Genomic DNA, 18,920 nt, shown 5'->3' on the forward strand with positions numbered 1-18,920 from the left:
ATAGCATTGGAAATGTAATTGAGGAAACTACCTAATTAAAAAAAAAGAAAGAAAAAAAATACTATCTTGCTTTAAATGCTTACAAATTAAAATATTATTTCTTTAATGGGTTTGAAAATGAATTCTATACCATTATTCATCAATTATATCAGATTAATGCTGGGAGAAAGATTTTTTCATATTTTACTGTTGATATAACAATTTCATATGAATATAACAGTCACTTCAAAATAAGGGTTTCCAATTACTACTATGTATAATGCTACCTTGTGGGAATTATCTGATAAGTAATGTTTCAACACAGTTTAAACTCTTATAACTATATTTAACATTTAAAATAACATAATTCTATATAAATACTTAAAAAGTAATTACATATCGTTAGTCTGCTGTATGGATCTACTTTATCTGAGGTTTGAGCTTTTGCTAAATGATTTGCCATATTGTTTACATTAGTAAGGTTTCTCTCCAGTATGCATGCTGTGCTGTATTTGAAGATATGATTACCGTAAATAAATTTCCACATGCTCTACATTAGGAATATTTGTGTCTAAAATGAATTATGTAGTGATTTTGAAGAGGAGTGAAAGAGGAAAATATTTCCCACATTCACTGCACTTATAAGACTACTTTCCTATATGGATTTTTTGATGCACTTGGAGAGTTGAGGACAAGGAAAAAGACTTGCCAACTTTTTTCATTCATGAAGATTATCCTTTATATAGATTCTGTAGTAAACTTGAAGATTAAAGACTGAGTAAATAATATGTCACATTGATTATATTAGTAAAGTTTGTTTCTAGTATGGATTTGTTGGTGAAATTTAAGATCTGAGGACTGTGTAAAGATTTGCCACATTTAATACATTTTTAAGATTTATCTCTAGAATGGATTCTGTGGTGAATTTGAAGAGGTCAGGAATTTGTAAATGATTGACAACACTTATTATATTTGTAAGGTTTGTTTTCAGTATGGATTTTTGTGGTGAACATTAAGACTTGAGGACTGGGTAAAAGATTTGCCACATTCATTACATTTGTAAGGTTTGTCTCCAGTATGGATTCTCTAATGAACTTTAAGACTTGAGGACTGGGTAAAAGATTTCCCACATTCCTTACATTTGTAAGGTTTGTCTCTAGTATGGATTCTCTGGTGAACTTTAAGACTACAGGACTATGCAAAAGATTTGCCACATTCATTACATTTGTAAGGTTTGTTTCCAGTATGACTTCTCTGGGGAACTTTAAGACTTGAGGAACGTGTAAAAGATTTGCCACATTCATTACATTTGTAAGGTTTGTATCCAGTATGGAATCTGTGGTGAACATTAAGATTTGACGAATGTTTGCTGGAAAGAACCCAGATGCCCCAGAACAGAGGAATGGATACAGAAAATGTGGTACATTTACACAATGGAGTACTACTCAGCTATTAAAAAGAATGAATTTATGAAATTCCTAGCAAAATGGATGGACCTGGAGGGCATCATCCTGAGTGAGGTAACACAATCACAAAAGAACTCACACAATATGTACTCACTGATAAGTGGATATTAGCCCAAAACTTAGGATACACAAGATATAAGATACAATTTGCTAAATGCATGAAACTCAAGAAGAATGAAGACCAAAGTGTGGACACTGTGCCCCTTCTTAGAATTGGGAACAAAACACCCATGGAAAGAGTTACAGAGATAAAGTTTGGAGCTGTGACGAAAGGATAGACCATCTAGAGTCTGCCATATCCAGGGATCCATCCCATAATCAGCTTCCAAACGCTGACACCACTGCATACACTAGCAAGATTTTTCTGAAAGGACCCAGATATAGCTGTCTCTTGTGAGACTATGCCGGGGACTAGCAAACACAGAAGTGGATGCTCAAAGTCAGCTAGTGGATGGATCACAGGGCTCCCAATGCAGGAGCTAGAGAAAGTACCCAAGGAGCTAAAGGGATTTGCAACCCTATACGTGGAAAAACATTATGAACTAACCAGTACCCCAGAGCTCTTGACTCTAGCTGCATATGTATCAAAAGATGGCCTAATCGGCCATCACTGGAAAGAGAGGCCCTTTGGACACACAAACTTTATATGCCCCAGTACAGGGGAACGCCAGGGTCAAAAAAAAATGGGAATGGGTGGGTAGGGAAGTGGGGGGGAGGGTATGGGGGACTTTTAGGATAGCATTGGAAACGTAATTGAGGAAAATACGCAATAAAAAAATATAAAAAGCAAAAAAAAATTTCCCACACTCATTACATTTGTAAGGTTTGTACCCAATATGGATTCTATGGTGAACTTTAAGATCTGAATACCATGTAAAAGTTTTGCCACATATATTATATTTGTAAGGTTTGTCTCCAATAAGGGTTCTGTGGTGAAATTTAAGATGTGAGAACTGGGTAAAAGATTTCCCACATTCATTACATTTATAAGGTTTGTCTCCAGTATGTAATCTGTGGTGAATTTTAACACTTGACAAATGTTTAAAAGATTTCCCACATTCATGACATTTGTAAGGTTTGTCTCCAGTGTGGATTCTGTAGTGAACTTTAAGACTTGAGGACTGTGAAAAAGATTTCCCACATTCATTACATTTGTAAAATTTTACTCGAGTATAAACTCTGTTGTGAGCCTTAAGATTTGGGGACTGAGTTCTCTCAAGAAGAGTATCTGGAACTTCCTGACCTGTTTCAGGAATGAAACAAATGTGCTTTATAAACAGATCACTTCCATAAAAGCATATTTCATGCTCTTTACTACTACCTCTATATTCTATGATTTTTTTCTCTATATAGAACTGAAAGGCCATTAGATGCAAATCTTCCTGTTATTTCCTTCTGGAAATAATTCTGTGTACATGCCTTTGGAAATAGCTTCTTGGTATGAATAAAAGACAGAGCCAGAATTAATGAGAGCATGTCACTATATGACATTTTACAATTGGTTGAAAATAACATGCATGCATAATGCATGAAATAGCACCAATCTGAGGATCATGGAAAAGCATACAACACAGAACTGCAGCAATTTTATTCAAAAGAAATAAATTTATAGGCATAACATATGTTAGAAGATATTTCATGAAATACAAAATATGTTTTTATATGTATGAACTCCATCATAATTACACAGTATAACAAATAACAAAACAAAATGTTTGCAGCTAACATGCCTTGATTTAAAAAAAAAATCTCCACACTATGAAACTCAATGGTCAATATGCACCCAAATCATCTATCCAATGACAGATTGATGAAAAGGAGGTACTAGAATACCTTTTTCATCATGGAATACTAATGTAAAATTAAACAATAGAATTAAAATCAGTGAGAATATTTATTTAAAAACAAAACAAGTACCTATGCCTGGAGCCGACCCTGTGCCACAGCTCTCCATAATCAACTCTCACTGGGAGAACAAAACCATCAAGGTTCTAAAAGTGGAAGTAGAATCAAAGACGAAATCACAAATGGAGACAACCCTGGAGATAGAAAACCTAGGAAAGAAGTCAGGAGCCATAGACGCAAGTATCAACAACACAATATAATAGATGGAAGAGAGAATCTCAGGTCCAGAAGATACCATATTAATCACTGACACAACAGTCAAAGAAAGTACAGAATGCAAGAAGAACCTAACCCCAAACATCCAGGAAATACAGAAGACAATGAGAAGACCAAGGGCCCTAGACTACTCTCCACACCACAGGACCTCAGAATCACCTTGGCATCACGGGTGAGTGGAATGCAACATCAGCTCCAAAGAATCAAGAAGGGTCTTGTGCCAGCAGGAACAGGGACAAAGGACCCCTGCCAAACCAGAGGTGGGATCCTTTCCCTTTGGGGACAGCTCTGCCATCTTCTGCATGAACCCAGCCAAAAGCACCAAGAGTCCCAGAGGACTCTCCACACCCCAGGACCCCTAGCACACCCAGGACCACATGATCACTGAAGAACACTTGGGCTACAGAAGCAACAGAGCCAAGAGGCAGAGCTGAGACCCAGAACCCTGGGCACCTTCCTTGCAAAAGGAGAGTCAGCCTACAGAGAGGTCTCTGACCCCAGTACTCAGGAGGTGGATCTGAGCTCCAGACTTCTGGACACCTGCCCTGCAAAAGGAGAGCTTGCCTGCAGAGAGTGCTCTGACTACAGTGATTCAGGAGAGAGTTGGACTCCCAGGAGTGCTGACAGAGGCTTACAGAATCACAGGAGGATAAAGCTCCAGTCAGAGACAACTTGAACATTAACACCAAAGATTATCAGATGGTGAAAGGCAAACGTAAGAATCTTACTAACAGAAACCAAGAACACTAACCATCTGTGGAGAGCCGTGCCATGAGCAATCGCCATTATAAGATGGCGCTGGCCTCCAATGTGCCTAACTAGTAAACAAGCCTTGTACGCAGGTGTGAGAGTGAACTCACGCCTAGTCACTGCCCATCTCGGAGCATAGTAATGGGGTGATGGGTGAGCAAAGAATCAGGAGCTGACACGCCACATCAGGTGCTGAAACGCCATGGCTGAGGGCTATATAAGCAACGCCATTTTCCGGGGTCGGGGTCTTCCCTCCTGAAGAAGCAATAAAGCTTTTGCTGCAGAAGATTCTGGTTGTTCGAGTGTGTTCTTGCCGGCGAGAACGGTAGCTCGGGATAAGTGGCTCCGAGGAACCTGGGAACTTTATACCATCACACTGGCACAAGGGAGATTCCCCGTTCACGGGGCAGAACCAGAACTGCAGGACACTGCAGCTCTGTAAGGTACATACAGTCTTGAAATTCTCCAGAGTTAGACGCCCTTTTGATTGTTTTCACAGCGATTATTCCTTCCCTTTCGATTTCGTTTTGATTCCACCAATGGAACTGCTGACTGGTTCTCAGTCACGGTCAGGCCTGGACAGCGACCAGTATTGCTGACTGGTTCTCAATCGCAGTCAGGCCTGGACAGCGACCAGTATGGGAATCTCCCACTCTGTAGTAAAGGCCTTACGGTCAGTCTTGAAGCAGTGTGGCCTGAAAATCGCCACTAAAACTATAGAGGGATTTGTCAGGGAGATAGAACTTGTGGCACCATGGTATGCTTGTTCACGGTCATTAACTGTCGCCTCATGGGACAAACTGAAAGGAGATCTAGTTAGGGAACAGCAGAACGGCAAACTTAAAGCAGGGACCATGCCATTGTGGAAACTGGTAAGATCATGCTTAACAGACGAGGATTGTAAGCAAATGGTTGAGGCAGGGCAGAAAGTTTTGGATGAAATTCAAGACAGTCTACCAGAGACAGAGCGGGGAGAGAGAGTAAGAGCTGAGAGGAAACAAGGTGCACTGAAGAATAAAGGCCTTTCCACGGGCCTTGAGCCTGAGGAAAAGAGAATTAAGGGACAAAATGCCCTGGGAGAGCTTAGAAAAAGGGATGGAAAGGGAGAGAAGAAGAGAGATCGAACTGGGGAGGCACATAAGGAAAGGAGCCTCTATCCTCCATTAGACGAGTTCAAGGCACTAGCTGTCAGTAGCTCAGAATCGGATAAGGAACTTAGCTCCTCTGAGGAAACAGACTTAGAGGAAAAAGTGGCAGGCTATGAGGGAGAAAGATACCAGCCAGATGAAAGACGAGCTAATCAGTTACAGAATAACATGAAAGCAGCTAGAGACAAATGTCAAATCGCTGTGCGGTCTTCAGGCCCTCGACCTCTGGGTCCTAGTGCACCTCTGCCCTATGTGCAGAGGTATCATTCAGACTCATTCATTCCACCCTAATGCTTGCCTGCAAAAATCATTGAGTGGTATCCTAATGCAGTTGCACAACTTGCACTTCTGGGGATAAAAGCAGCCATTACTCATTTTGGGAAAGAACCTCATAAGCTAATTGTGCCTTATACCTCTGCTCAAGTTCAAACCCTGGCAGCAACAACTAATGATTGGGCAGTCTTGGTTGCCTCCTATTCAGGACAAATTGATAATCATTATCCAAAACATCCAATTTTACAGTTTGCCTTATGTCAAACCATAGTGTTTCCAGTAGTAACAGCCAAACACCCACTTCCAGATGGGGTAGTAGTGTATACAGATGGATCCAAATCTGGCATAGGTGCATATGTAGTAAATGGCCAAGTAACATCTAAACAATATAATGAGACATCACCCCAGGTTGTAGAGTGTTTGGTAGTTCTAGAGGTCCTTGAAACTTTTCCGGGACCACTCAATATTGTATCTGATTCCTTATATGCGGTTAATGCAGTTAATATGCTTAAAGTTGCTGGCTTAATTAGACCCTCTAGCAAACTTGCTCACATTTTTCAGCAAATTCAGTCAGCCCTGATACATAGAAGACATCTTGTGTATATTACTCATGTTAGGACTCATTCTGGCCTTCCTGGCCCTATGTCTCATGGAAATCCTCCATCACTCGTTGGGCAGATCAGAGTAAAACCTTCTCCTTTTCTCCCAATATGATGGCTGACCCAGAGAAGGAATTTGTTATGAAAAAGGGAGTTTTAATACAGGACTTTAGAATGCATCCCTTTCACAAGTGGGTGCTTTGTGGAGTCAATGGCAGTTGTACCGACCTCAATTCTTTGATCTTTATCCAGGGAGGAACAGTTGGAAAGGCTTCTTTTACTGGCATCTCAAGATTTGCTCAGTATTGGGGAATACATGCTGCCTCCCTGGACGCTTATGGATATACTAATACCAGTGTAGAGATCACTGGGTTCAATAAAACTTTGGTAAACCAGATTAATTATCCACCTACCCCAGTCTGTGTTTACCCCCCCTTTCTTGTTTATTCTTTCAAATGATTCATTTGAAGTCTGTTTCAATGATTATTGTTGGATTTCTCAATGTTGGGATGTAACAAAGGACACCTGTGCCATGGTGGCATGGATCCCACGTTGGATCCCTGTTCCGGTGGAAACACCCTCCACCTTATCCCTGTTTTGACAAAAAATAGGTTTTGGCATTACTGCTGCCATAATCATAGGAATTTCATCCAGTGAAGCTGCTGCTACAGCTGCGGGGTACACTATGGCTAGTACTGTTCAATCAGGCACAAAATTAAATCAGCTTTCAGCAGATCTGACTGATGCCATCACTGTCCAAACTTCTACTAGTACCAAGTTAAAGGGAGGGCTGATGATTTTGAATCAGTGCCTTGACCTGGCGGAGGAACAGATAGGCGTCCTATACCAGATGGCCCAGTTGGGTTGTAAAAGAAATTTGGGCGCTCTGTGTATTACCAGTGTACAATATGAAAATTTTACTCATGCAGCTAATCTGTCTAGAAAGATTTCCTTGTATCTTGCAGGAAATTGGTCCGAGGGTTTTGATGAGACTCTTGAGGCCCTGAGGGTGGCAGTTTTAAGGATCAACTCAACTCGAGTGGACCTGTCATTGACAGAGGGCCTCTCCTCCTGGATTTCATCTGCATTTTCTTATTTTAAGGAATGGGTGGGGGTAGGTTTATTTGGTGTTGCCACCTGCTGTGGACTTGTGTTCATGCTCTGGTTGGTTTGCAAGCTCGAAACCCAACAAACAAATGACAAGGTTGTGATAGCTCAAGCACTTGCTGCCATTGAGCAAGGGGCCTCCCCCAAAATCTGGCTATCTATGCTCATTGACATTGGTGGCTGGCCTCTTTTGTAGAGTTCACCCTAGGTCATTTAGAAGTTACTGTCACATAGCACTGCGGTATCCAGGGACGGGCAACTTTCCTCATGCACAGATCATCCTAAGACATGGGGCCCGGTGGTGATAGGGTTACCCTATGACGGGAAAGGCTGTGACATTAGAGGAACGACCTAAGACAGGAGCCACAGCAGATGGACATAATTACACAGACCTAGTCCAGCCTCATTTTAATAAAATAAAAAGGGGGAGATGTGGAGAGCAGTGCTGCAAGCAATCGCCATTATAAGATGGTGCTGGCCTCCACTGTGCCTAACTAGTAAACAAGCCTTGTACGCAGGTGCAAGAGTGAACTCACGCCTAGTCACTGCCTATCTCAGAGTGTAGTAATGGGGTGATGGGTGAACAACGAATCAGGAGCTGACATGCCACATCAGGTGCTGAAACGCCATGGCTGAGGGCTATATAAGCAACGCCATTTTCTGGGTCGGGGTCTTCCCTCCTGAAGAAGCAATAAAGCTTTTGCTGCAGAAGATTCCTGTTGTCTGAGTGTGTTCTTGCCGGCGAGAATGGTTTCTCGGGATAACCATCATCAGAACCCCCACCACAGTGAGTTCTGAATACCCCAACACATCCGAAAAGCAAGACTCAGATTTAAAATCATATCTCATGATGGTTGTAGAAAATTTAAGGAAGGACATTATTAACTCACGTAAAGAGGTGGGAGTGGGTGGGTAGGGGAGTCGGGGCGAGGGTCTGGGGGAATTTTGGGATAGCATTTGAAATGTAAAAAAAGAAAATACCTAATTTTTTAAAAATTAAAATTAAAAAAAAAAAGAAAAGAAATATAGGAGAAGCCAAGCAGTGGTGGCATATGCCTTTAATCCCAGCACTTGGGAGGCAGAGGCAGGTGGATTTCTAAATCTGAGGCCAGCCTAGTCTACAGAGTGAGTTCCAGGACAGCCAGGGCTACACAGATCAACCCTGCCCAAAAAAACAAAAACAAAAACAAAGGAACGATGGAAGGAAGGAAGGAAGGGAGGGAGGGAGGGAGGGAGGGAGGGAGGGAGGGAGAGAGAGAGAGAGAGAGAGAGAGAGAGAGAGAGAGAGAGGAAGGAAGGAAGGAAGGAAAGAAAGAAAGAAGGAAGAAAGAAAAGAAAGACAGACACGAGAACACTGCTAAATAAGTAGAATCCCCTAAAGAGGAAACACAAAAATCCCTCAAGGAATAACAGGAAAACACTGCTAAACAAATAGAAGACCTTTAAAAGGAAACACAAAAATACCTTCAAGAACTACAGGCGAACACTATTAAAGATGTAGAACTCCTTAAAGAAGAAACACAAAAAGCCCTTAAAGAACTACAGGAAAACACAACCAAACAGGTGATGGAATTGAACAAAACTATCCAAGATCCAAAAAGGGAAGTAGAAACAATAAAGAAAACCAAAGGGAGGCAACTCTGGAGATAGAAACCCTAGGGGGAAAAATCAGGAGCTTAGATGTGAGCATCAGCAACAGAATACGAGAGATGGAAGAACGAATCTCAGGTACAGAATATTCCATAGGGAAAATGGACACAACTATCAAAGAAAATGCAAAATGTGAAAAGATCCTAACTCAAAACATCCAGAAAATCCAGGATACAATGAGAAGACCAAACCTATGGATAATAGGAGTAGATGAGAATGAAGATTTTCAACTTAAAGGGCCAGCAAATATCTTCCACAGAATTATAGAATAAAACTTCCCATACCTAAAAAAAAAAAAAAAAAAAAAAAAAAAAAAAAAAAAAAAGATGCCCATGAACATACAAGAAGCCTACAGAACTCCAAATAGACTGGACCAGAAAAGAAATTCAAACCAAGACATAATAATCAGAACACCAAATGTACTAAATAAAGACAAAATATTAAAAGTAGTAAGGGAAAAAGGTCAAGTAACATAAAGGCAGGCCTATTAGAAGAACACCAGACTTCTCACCACAGACTATGAAAGCCAGAAGATCCTGGACAGATGTTATATACACACTAAGAGAAGACAAATGCCAGCCCAGGCTACTATACCCAGCCAAATTCTAAATTACCACAGATGGAAAAACAAAGTATTCACACGATATCATTCCATGAATCCAGCCATGCAAAGGATAATAAAAGGAAAACACCAACACAAAAATGGAAACTACACCCTAGAAAAAGCAAGAAAGTAATCCTTCAACAAACCTAAAGAAGACAGCCACAAAAACAGAATCTCAAGTTGAACAACAAAAATAACAGAAAGCAACAATTACTTTTCTTTAATTTCTCTTAACATCAATGGACTCAATTCCTCCACTAAAAAGTCATAGACTAATAGACTGGCTACACAAACAGGACCAAACATTTTGCTGTTTGCAGGAAACCCACCTCAAGTACAAAGACAGACACTACCTCAGAGTAAAAGGCTGGAAAACCCTTTCCAAGAAAATGGTCTGAAGAAACAAGCTGGAATAGCCATTCTAATATCAAATAAAATTGACTTTCAACCCAAAGTTATCCAAAAAAGATAAGGAGGGGCACTTCATATTCATCAAACGTAAAATCTTCCAAGACGAACTTTCCATTCTAAATGTCTATGCTCCAAATGCAAGGGCATCCACATTCATTAAAGAAACTTTAGTAAAGCTCAAAGCACACATTGCACCTCACACAATAATGGTGAGAGACTTCAACACCCCACTCTCACAAATGGACAGATCCTGGAAACAGAAACTAAACAGAGACACATGGACACTAACAGAAGCTATGAAACAAATGGATTTAATTGATATCTACAGAACATTTTATCCTAAAGCAAAAGGATATACCTTCTTCTTAGCACCATATGGTACCTCCTCCAAAATTGATGATATAATTGGTCACAAAACAGGCCTCCACAGATACAAAAATATTGAAATTATCCCATGCATCCTATCTGATCACATGAACTAAGGCTGATCTTCAATGACAACATAAATATTAGAAAGCCAACATTTACGGGGAAACTGGACAACACTCTACTCCATAATTCCTTGGTCATGGATGAAATAAAGAAAGAAATTAAAGACTTTTTAGAGATTAATGAAAATGAAGCCACAATTACCCAAACTTATGGGACACGATGAAAGCATTTCTAAGAGGAAAACTCATAGCCCTGAGTGCCTCCAAAAAGAAAGTAGAGATAGCATACACTAGCAGCCTGACAGCACACCTAGAAGCTCTAGAACTAGGAAGCAAATTCACCCAAGAGGAGTAGACGGCAGGAAATAATCAAACTCAGGGGTGAAATCAACCAAGTGGAAACAAGAAGAACTATTCAAAGAATCAACCAATCGAGGAGCTGGTTCTTTGAGAAAATCAACAAGATAAATAAACCCTTAGCCAGACTAACTAGAGGGCACAGGAACAATATCCTAATTAAGAAAATCAGAAATGAAATGGGAGATATAACGTCAGAATCTGAGGAAATCCAAAAAATCATCAGATCCTACTGTAAAAGGCTATACTCAACAAAACTGGAAAACCTGGATGAAATGGACAAATTTCTAGACAGACACCAGGTTCCAAAGTTAAATCAGGATCAGATTAATGATCAGGGAAATGCAAATCAAACAAACCCTGAGATTCCCCCTCACACCTGTCAGAATGGCTAAAATAAAAAACTCAGGTAAGAGCAGATACTCGTGAGGATGTGGAGAAAGAGGAACACTCTCCATTGCTAGTCAGAGTGCAAGCTGGAACAACCCCTCTGGAAATCAGTTTGGCGGTTCCTCAGAAAATTGGACATAATATTACCTGAAGACCCAGCTATACCACTCCTAGGCATACACCCAAGAGATGCTCCAACATGTAATAAGGACACATGCTACACTATGTTCATAGCAGCCTTATTTATAATAACCAGGAGCTGGTTGAACAAAGAAATGGATACAGAAAATGTGGTATGTTTACAAATAAAGTAGTACTCAGCTATTATAAACTAAGAATTCATGAAATTCTTAGGCAAATGGATAGAAGTAGAAAATATCATCCTAAGTGAGGTAACCCAAGTCACAAAAGAAAATATATGATATGCACTCACTGATAAATAAATACTAGCCCAAAAGCTCCAAATACCCAGGATACAATTCACAGACCACATGAAGCTTAATAAGAAGGAAGGCCAAAGTGTGGGTGCTTTGGTTCTTCTTAGAAAAAGAACAGAATACTCACAGAAACAAATATGGAGATATAGTGTAAAGCAGAGACTAAAGGACAGGCTATTCAAAGACTGTCCCACTGGGGATTCATCCCATATACAGTTATCAAACCCAGACACTATTGTGGATGCAAAGAAGTGCATGCTTAAATGAGCCTGATATGGCTGTCTCCTGAGAGGCCGTGACAGAGCCTTACACATACAGAGGCAGATGTTAGCAGCCAACCATTGAAATGAGCAAAGGATCCCTAACTGAGGAGTTAGAGAAGGGACTTAAGAAGGTAAAGGGGCTTGTAACTCCATAGGAAGAACAACAATATCGACCAACCAGACCCCTCAGAACTCCCAGTGGCTAAACCATCAACAAAGGAAAACACATGTCTTCAGCTGCATATGTAGCACACGATGGCCTTGTCATCAATGCAATGAGAGGTCCTTGGTCCTATGAAGGCTTAATAGATACCCCTGTATAAGGAAATCAAGGGCAGGGAGGTGGGAGTAGGTAGATTGGTGAAGGAACACCCTTACAGAAGCAGGGAGAGGGAGGATGTGATAGAGTGTTTCTGGGAGGGAGGGTAATTGCAAAATGGGATAACATTTGAGATGTAATAAAGAAAATGTCCAATAAAAAAGAAAATATTGATCTTGTGCACTGACTCGGCAGGCCCTAGTACACCCAGGGATGAAGGAAACCCATCAAACCAGCTGCTGAGGTTCGTTCAGGTCCACACCAGCTCCCTGTCATCCTGGGTGCGAACTCGATGGGTCCTAGTACACCCAGGATATTGGGATCACTGCAGAAATAGGGACAAAAGAAATTCATCCAACTGGCAGCTGGGACTCTTTCTGGTGGATCCAGCCTCCCCTCATCGTGGGCACAAACTCAGCAGGCCCTAGCACTCCTAGGATCATAGAATTTTGGGATCACTGACACCAGTCTACTAAGGAGAGAACTTGGGTGGCAGAAGAAACAGAGATTCTTGGACAGAGTCCCTTCGGGCACACACTCACAGCTTGATAACACACCTAAAAGCTCTAGAACAAAAGGAAGCAAATTCACCAAATAGGAGTGGACAGCAGGAAATAATCAAACTCAGGGCTGAAATCAACTGAGTAGAAACAAAAAGAAATATACAAAGAATCAACCAAACTAGGAGCCGGATTTTTGAGAAAATCAACAAGATAGATATACCCTTTGCCAGACTAACTAGAAGACACAGGAACAGTATCCTAATTAACAAAATCAGAAAGGAAAATGGAGACATAACAACAGAACATAAGGAAATCCAAAGCATCATCAGATCCTACTACCAAAGGCTATACTCAACATAACTGGAAAAGACAGATACTAGGGACCAAAGTTAAATCCAGATCAGATTAACAATATGAACAGTACCATATCCATAAAAAAAAATAGTCTCCCAACCAAAAAAAGCCCAGGACCAGATGGGATTAGTACAGAGTTCTATAAGACCTTCAAAGAAGACCTAATTCCAATTCTCCTCAAACTATTTCACAAAATAGAAACAGAAAGTACTCTACCCAATTCATTCTATGAAGCAATGATTACTTTGATACATAAACCACACAAAGACCCAACAAAGAAAGAGAAATTTAGACCAATTTCCCCTATGAATATCAATGCAAAAATACTCAATAAAATTCTCCCAAACCGAATCCAAGAGGCCAGCCTGGGCTACAGAGTGAGTTCCAGAACAGCCAGGGCTACACAGAGAAACCCTGTCTTGAAAAACAAAAATAAAATAAAATAAAAATTGCAAAGCTTCTTTAAGGCAAAAGACACTGTCAAAAAGACAAAAAGACAACCAACAGATTGAGCAACAGATTGAGAAAGTATCTTTACCAATCCTAAATCAGATATGGAAATAATATCCAATATATATAAAGAACTCAAGAAGATAGAATCCAGAAAATCAAATAAACCAATTAAAAAATGTAGTGCAGAGCTAAACAAAGAATTCTCAACTGAAGAATAACAAATGGCTGAGAAGCACCTGAAAAAAAAATGTTCAATATCCTTAATCATCAGGGAAAGGCAATCAAAACAACCCTGAGATTCCACCTCATACCAGTCAGAATGGCTAAGATCAAAAATTCAGGTGACAACAGATGCTAACAAGGATTTGGAGATAGAGGAACACTCCTCAATTGTTGGTGGGATTGCAAACTAAACAACCACTCTGGAAATCAGGCTGTCAGTTACTCAGAAAATTGTACATAGTACTAACAGAAGATCCAGAAATTCTTCTCCTGGGCATATACCCAGAAGATGTTCCAACGTTTAATAAAGACATATGCTCCACTATGTTTATAGCAGCCTTCTATACAACGTGGTACATTTACACAATGGAGTACTACTCAGCAATTAAAAACAATGAACTCATGAAATTCTTAGGCAATTGGATGGAACTGGAGGATATTATCCTGAGTTAGTTAGCCTAATCACAAAAGAACTCACATGATATGCACTCACTGATAAGCAGATATTAGCTCAGATTTAGAATATCCAAGAAACAATTTGCAAAACACATGAAACTCAAGAAGAAAGAAGATCAAAGTGTGGATATTTTGCTCCTTCTTACAATGGGGAACAAAATACCCATGGAAGGATTAAAGAGACAAATTTCACAGCTCACATGGAAGGAAGGACCATTCAGGGACTGCCCCACCCAGGGATCCATGCCATATACAACCTCCATTGCATATTCCTGCAGGATTTTGCAGACAGGAACCTGATATAGCTCTCCCCTGTTAGACTATGCCAATGCCTGGCAAATACAAAAGTGGATGCTCACAGTCATCTATTGAATGGAATACAGGACTGCTAATGAAGGAGCTAGAGAAAGTACCCAAGAGCTGAAGGGAACTGTAACCCAATTAATGGAACAATGATATGAACTAACCAGTACCCCCCCCCAGAGCTGTGTCTATAGTTGCATATGAAGCAGAGGATGACCTAGCCAACCATCAATGGGAGGAGAGGCCTTTGATCTTGCAAAGATAATATACTCCAGGACAGGAGAATGCCAGGGCCAGGAAACAGGAGTGTGTGGCTTGGTGAGCAGGGCTGGGGAAGTGTATAGGGGGCTTTGGGGATAGCATTTGAAATGTAAATGAAGAAATATCTTTAAAAAAATGATCATCCATCATGATCAAGTAGGCTTCATCCCAGGGATGCAGGGATGGTTTAATATAAGGAAATATATCAACATAATCCACTATATAAACAAACTCAAAGACAAAAATCACATGATCATCTCCTTAGATTCTGAGAAAGCATTTGACAAAATCCGACACCCATGCATGATAAAAGTCTTGGAAAGATCAGGATTTCAAGGCTCATTCCTAAACATGAAAAAACAATATACAGCAAACCACTAGTCAAAATCAAAGTAAATGGAGAAAAGCTGGAAGCAATCCCACCAAAATCAGGGACTAGACAAGGCTGCCCACTTTCTCCATACCTATTCAATATAGTACTCAAAGTCCTAGCAAGAGCAATTTGACAACAAAAGGACATCAAAGGGATACAAATTGGAAAGGAAGAAGCCAAAATATCAATATTTGCTGATGATATGTTGGTATATATATATATATATATATATATATATATATATATATATATATATATATATGTATATATGTGTGTGTGTGTGTGTGTGTGGTCCAATAATTCCACCAGAGAACTCCTAAACCTGATAAGCAGCTTCATTGCAGTAGCTGGATATAAAATTAACTCAAACAAATCAGTTGTTTTTCTCAACACAAAGGATAAACAGGCTGAGAAAGAAATTAGGGAAACAACACCCTTCTAAATAGTCACAAACTATATAAAATACCTTGGTGTGACTCTAACTAAGGAAGTGAAAGATCTGTATGATAAGAACTTAAAGTCTTTGAAGAAAGAAATAGAAAAGGATCTCAGAACATGGAAAGATCTCCTATGCTCATGGATTGGCAACATCAATATAGTAAAATGTCTATCTTGGCAAAAGCAATATACAGATTCATTGCAATGCCCATCAAAATTACAACTCAATTCTTCAACGAATTAGAAAGAGCAATTTGCAAATTCATCTGGAAAACAAAAATCCTAGGATAGCAAAAACTATACTCAATGATAAAAGAACCTATGGGGGGAATCACCATGCTTGACATCAAGCTATACTACAGAGCAATTGTGATAAAAACTGCATGGAACTGGTAAAGTAACAGACAGGTAGTTCAATGGAATAGAATTGAAGATGCATAAATGAACCTACAAACCTATGGTCACCTGATCTTTGACAAGGGAGCTAAAACCATCCAGTGGGAAAAAAGACAGCATTTGCAACAAATGGTGCTGGCACAACTGGTGGTTATCATGTAGAAAAATTTGAATTGATCCATTCTTATCCCCCTGTACAAAGCTAAAGTCTAAGTGTATCAAGGAACTCCACATAAAACCAGAGACAGTAAAACTTATAGAGGAAAAAGTGGAGAAAAGCCTCGAAGATATGGACACAGGGGGAAAATTCCTGAAGAACGGCAATGGCTTGTGCTGTAAGATAGAGAATCGACAAATTGGACCTCATAAAATTGCAAAGCTTCTGTAAGGCAAAAGACACCTTCAATAAGACAAAAAGGCCACAAACAGATTGAGAAAGTATCTTTACCAATCATAAATCAGATATGGGAATAATATCTAATATATGCAAAGAACTCAACAAACTGGACTCTAGAAAATCAAATAACCCTTTTCAAAAAATGGGGTACAGAGCTAAACAAAGAATTCTCACCTGAGGAATACCAAGTGGCTGAGAAGCACCTGAAAAACTGTTCAACATCCTTTATCATCAGGGAAATGCAAATCAAAACAACCCTGAGATTCCACCTCACACCAGTCTGAATGGCTAAGATCACACATTTAGGTGACAGCAGATGCTGGCAAGGATGTGGACAAAGAGAAATACTGCTCCATTGTTGGTGTGGTTGCAAGCTTGCAAAACCACTCTGGAAATCAGTCTGGAGTTTCCTCAGAAAATTAGACATAGTACTACCAGAAGATCCAGCAATATCTCTCCGGGGCATATACCCAAAAGATGTTCCAACTGGTAATAAGAGCATATGCTCCACTATGTTCATAGCAGCCTTATTTATAATAGTTAGAAACTGGGAAGAACCCAGATGTCACTCATGGATACAGAAAATTTGGTATATTTACAAAATGGAGTACTACTCCGCTATTAAAAACAATGAATTTATGAAATTATTAAGCAAATGGATGAATCTGGAGAATATCATCCTGAGTGAGGTAACTCAATCACAACAGAACTCACATGATATGTACTCACTGATATGTAGATATTAGCCCAGAAATGTAGAATACACAAGAAACAATTTGCCAAACACATGAAACTCAAGAAGAAAGAAGACCAAAGTGTGGACACTTAATTCCTCCATAGAATGGTGAAAAAACTACCCACGGATAGAGTTACAGAGACAATGTTTTGATCTGAGACTGAAGGAAAGACCATCCAGAGAGTGCCCCACCCGGGGATCCATCGCATATAACACCACTAATCTCAGACACTACTGCACATGTCAGCAAGATTTTGATGACAGAACACTGATATAGCTAACTCTTGTGAGGCTATGCCAGTGCCTGGAAAATACAAAAGTGGATGCTCACAGTCATCTATTGAATGGAACACAGGGCCTGGAGGAGCTAGAGAAAGTTACCAAGGAGCTAAAGAGGTCTGCAACCCAATTGGAGGAACAACAATATGAACTAACCAGTACCCCCCCCCCCCATAGCTGTGTCTATAGTTGCATATGTAGCAGAGGATGGCCTAGTCAGCCATCATTGGTAGAGCTTAAAGTCTACCAATATCTACATATCAGTGAGTGCATATCATGTGAGTTCTGTTGTGATTGGTAGGAGAGGCCTTTGGTCTTGCAAACATTATATGCCCCAGTACAGGGGAATGCCAGCTCCAGGAAGCAGGAGTGGGTGGGGTGGGGAGCAGGGCCAGGGGGATGGTATAAAGGACTTTCAGGATAGCATTTGAAATGTAAATGAAGAAAATATCTAATAAAAAATTGTTTAAAAAAAGAAAAATATTAAAATTGTGTTCTACTAACCTCATAGAAATATTATTGATAATTTTCTCACTCTGCAGGAAGTTATCATTTTCTTAATTTTTATCTTCAAAGAGGTTTTTGCAATTTTGAAATCTTTAAGATATACTTACTGATAAAATAATTTCTCTCCTAGAAACACTGATAAGCATTTTTAAGTAAACTTATAGTTAAATAATGTACACAGGCATATAATGCATTTTAAATACTCTCGCGCTATGTCAGGTGGTATCATATAAGCGCTTTTGAATATATCTTATGATTAATTTTCAATATTTTATGCTCTTATGCTATGCTTTATTACCAAAGAATATTTTGTATGTTTTGAAACAATTTAGTATTCAATATTGGATATAGGATCCTCAGTTATGGAAAGTATTAAATGTTCATTATGAAAGGATATGAATATAAAAGTTGAACAAAGCCGGGCGTGGTGGTGCACGCCTTTAATTCCAGCACTCGGGAGGCAGAGGCAGGCGGATTTCTGAGTTTGAGGCCAGCCTGGTCTACAAAGTGAGCTCCAGGACAGCCAGGGCTATACAGAGAAACCCTGTCTCGTAAAACCAAAAAAAAAAAAAAAGTTGAACAAATTTTTTATGTATTAGTTGATTCTCAAAAATCTCAATATTATTAATATGCTTAATGTATAAAATGCACTGAAATAATAAAAAAAATTAAGAAAAAAGTAAAAGGGTATTCACAGAAAGCAAGTACCCATCATCAAATTAAATAGAGAGAAAGTTAATGAAATTTCACTAAAGTCAGCAGAAGATAAGGTTGGTCATTCTCTTCTTACCTTTTCAATATAGTGCTTGAATTTCTAGTTAAAACAATAAGATATATAAAGGATATCAAGGGGAGAGAATATGGAAATGAAGAACTTAAAATATTGCTGTTGGGAGATGATATGATAATATATTGAAATGACAACATGCCTCTATCA

The 18,920-nt window shown here is 39.5% G+C and overlaps 1 pseudogene; it reads right to left on the reverse strand.

The window, feature by feature from the left end:
• Positions 1 to 783: 783 nt before the first annotated feature.
• LOC147006111 (uncharacterized) overlaps positions 784 to 18,920 on the reverse strand; it is a 34,816-nt pseudogene continuing 16,679 nt past the window's right edge.

Source organism: Mus caroli, unplaced genomic scaffold (assembly GCF_978045245.1).
Source record: "Mus caroli unplaced genomic scaffold, Mus_caroli_1 scaffold_1, whole genome shotgun sequence".
NCBI lineage: Eukaryota > Metazoa > Chordata > Mammalia > Rodentia > Muridae > Mus > Mus caroli.